This window comes from Budorcas taxicolor, chromosome 1 (assembly GCF_023091745.1).
Source record: "Budorcas taxicolor isolate Tak-1 chromosome 1, Takin1.1, whole genome shotgun sequence".
Lineage (NCBI taxonomy): Eukaryota > Metazoa > Chordata > Mammalia > Artiodactyla > Bovidae > Budorcas > Budorcas taxicolor.
This window is the reverse complement of record NC_068910.1, coordinates 116,680,003-116,683,619: the sequence shown is the minus strand read 5'-3', so window position 1 is coordinate 116,683,619 and position 3,617 is coordinate 116,680,003. Positions and strand designations below refer to the sequence as shown.

Sequence of the window (3,617 nt, the reverse complement as noted above, 5' to 3'; positions counted from 1 at the left end):
GCCATATTTGTTTTTTGTTAAAACTGATATGTCTTTAACACTAACTAGTGTTCATTCGTTGATGTGACTTTATTTCTTTCACCATTAGCGCTCATCAGTTCAGTTCATCAGTTCAGTCGCTCAGTCGTGTCCGACTCTTTGCGACCCCATGAATCGCAGCACGCCAGGCCTCCCTGTCCATCACCAACTCCCGGAGTTCACTCAGACTCACGTCCATTGAGTCGGTGATGCCATCCAGCCATCTCATCCTCGGTCGTCCCCTTCTCCTCCTGCCCCCAATCCCTCCCAGCATCAGAGTCTTTTCCAATGAGTCAACTCTTTGCATGAGGTGGCCAAAGTACTGGAGCTTCAGCTTTAGCATCATTCCTTCCAAAGAAATCCCAGGGCTGATCTCCTTCAGAATGGACTGGTTGGATCTCCTTGCAGTCCAAAGGGACTCTCAAGAGTCTTCTCCAACACCACAGTTCAAAAGCATCAATTCTTCGGCGCTCAGCCTTCTTCACAGTCCAACTCTCACATCCATACATGACCACAGGAAATACCATAGCCTTGACTAGACGGACCTTAGTCGGCAAAGTAATCTCTCTGCTTTTGAATATCTTATCTAGGTTGGTCATAACTTTTCTTCCAAGGAGTAAGCGTCTTTTAATTTCATGGCTGCGGTCACCATCTGCAGTGATTTTGGAGCCCAGAAAAATAAAGTCTGACACTGTTTCCACTGTTTCTCCATCTATTTCCCATGAAATGATGGGACTGGATGCCATGATCTTCGTTTTCTGAATGTTGAACTTTAGGCCAACTTTTTCACTCTCCACTTTCACTTTCATCAAGATAGTTTTAATTAAAACACGAAGAACTCAATCCAGATATAATTGACAATGGCATATACTCATATAGTAAACTATGATTGGCTTCCTGATGTGATAAATTGATACATTAGTAAAAAATACATAATAATGAGAATGGAAATTTGATGTATAAGAATCCGTAACAGCTATCTATCCATTCATACTACCCTTACATCCAAAACAAAAGTTTTAATGATTGAAGGTTTAACCCACTCGTGAATCTGCTTGAATAAACGCATGCACTCTATGCAAAGCAGACTAACTATTTTGACTTTGTTGTAAGTAATAACATCCATAATAGTAAGCCTTTGTTTTGCTGGGTGATTTATTTCCTGATGGGTGTTAAAAATATAGAGATATCAAAATGTCAAAAATATATAGCTAGTAAAACATTCAAAGATTAACAAAATTATCTTGTGTGCCTGTGGTGTATATATGGCATGCTATGGGAAACACTGCCTTACCCTATGGGGGCTTCCCAAGTGGCCATCGTGGTAAAGAACCCACCTGCCAATGCAGGAGACGCAGGAGACTCGGGTTCAATCCCTGGGTCGGTAAGATCTCCTGGAGGAGAGCATGGCAACCCTCTCCAGTATTCTTGCCTGGAGAATCCCATGGGCAGAGAAGCCTGGCGGGCTACAGTTAATAGGGTCGCAGAGTCAGAAACAACTGAAGAGACTTAACTCACACACATGCATGTCCTATCCTACAACATCAGGATCTTGAGTCACATAAACGAACCTACGATCTTTAAGTCATCTGACCATCCACACTGTGCTATTCAAAGATATAAACTCTTATGAAGCATATATGTCAGTATTTTTGATTCTTTCTTCTGAAAATCTAACTTTTTAATGAACAGTTGAGATTGTAGTAGATGGAAGAGGCAAAGAAAAATTAGGCTAATAAAAACATCTTCCACTCTCTTCCCTACATCCTTCTAATTGTGAAGCAATCAGGGTGTTAAAAAAGGTAACTACAGAAATCTGAATTCCAATCCAGGAGTTTAACTTAGAACTCTTAGGAGTTTAAACCATGCTACATATGTTTCTTCTGTAAATATTAAAAATAATTTCATCTATCTGAAGGGTTTTTGTGAGGTTTAAATGAGATACCAAATGTAGCATGCCTGACACAAGGCTTAGAGCATTAGCATATGTTCAAAATATTAGAAATACTTTTAATCAGTTGTATTTTCTCTATGTGGGCTAAGAATAAGTTCTATACTGTTTATGCTACTGTAGAAACTAAATTGTTTGTAAAATTTTTTTGAGCTCCTCTCTATCAAGGGTTAACAAGGCTTTCTTTGAGAATTCCAAAGGCACCAACCCATCTAACAAATCAGACAAATAATGGAAAAATTTAACCATTTCTAAAATAAGGTATCTTTGTCATAGAGTCAGTGTGGCTTAATAACATACTCTAAATGTTGGGTGTTTTTAGTTTTCAGATGAAAGGCACTGTGGAAATAAGGTATCATTACTGTTAATTTTACTGTACCTTGATGAACAAACTTTCTAAAATCATGGAGTCAAGACATGTAGCACAGCCTCCTATCACATTATCTTTTAGAATATGTATAAAATCTCTAGATGTATCAGTCACCTTGTATCACAATATAAAAAACTGTGATCCCAATAATGCAAATACAGAATTGTCATCCCTAATTGGTGAACCTAGAATTAAGTAATTTTTAGAGGAAAAGATTAAAGTTATTTGGCCACATTAATACTTAAGCAAAAGACTTGTCAACACTGAATACAGAAAGCTAAAATGAGATCTCATTTAAAATATTGTTGTGGCCGGCTGCACGGGAGGGAGGCAGAGATGGCAGATGAGATCGCCAAGGCTCAGGTTGCCCGGCCTGGTGGCGACACGATCTTCAGGAAGATCATTCGCAAGGAAATCCCAGCCAAAATCATTATGAGGATGACCAGTGTCTTGCTTTCCATGACATTTCCCCTCAAGCACCAACACATTTTCTGGTGATACCCAAGAAACATATATCCCAGATTTCTGCAGCAGAAGATGATGATGAAAGTCTTCTTGGGCATTTGATGATTGTTGGCAAGAAATGTGCTGCTGATCTGGGCCTGAAGAAGGGCTATAGAATGGTGGTGAATGAAGGTTCAGATGGGGGCCAGTCTGTCTATTATGTTCATCTCCATGTTCTTGGAGGTCGGCAGATGAACTGGCCTCCTGGTTAAGTGTGCTATAGGGATAATTTTGCCTTCTCTATGCAGTGATCAGGTTTGCAAGTTCCAATATGCTAAACAATTTTTTTTTTGCCTGTGTATGGAGATATTGCAAAAATAATTTTAAAAACCCATACATAATAAAAGACATCGTTGCATGGCCTAAAAAAAAATATTGTTGTTATTCTTGTTTTTTTCTTCACTAAGGGAAGAAACAGAGAAGGCAATGGCAACCCACTCCAGTACTCATGCCTGGAAAATCCCATGGACAGAGGAGCCTGGTAGGGTGCAGTCCATGGGGCCGCTAAGAGTCAGACACAACTGAGCGACTTCACTTTCACTTTTCACTCTCATGCATTGGAGAAGGAAATGGCAACCCACTCCAGTGTTCTTGCCTGGAGAATCCCAGGGACGGCGGAGCCTGGTGGGCTGCCATCTATGGGGTCGCACAGAATCAGATATGACTGAAGTGACTTAGAAGCAGCAGCAGCAGCAAGGGAAGAAAGAGTCAGAATTTCTCTGTGGAATTCAGGAGTGATTTCTATGACTTGTGGTTTTGTTTGGTGATTTTTTT

The 3,617-nt window shown here is 40.1% G+C and overlaps 1 pseudogene; it reads left to right on the top strand.

Moving 5' to 3' along the window:
- Positions 1-2,675: 2,675 nt before the first annotated feature.
- On the top strand, positions 2,676-3,184 carry LOC128053651 (adenosine 5'-monophosphoramidase HINT1-like; annotated as a pseudogene).
- The last annotated feature ends 433 nt before the right edge of the window (positions 3,185-3,617 follow it).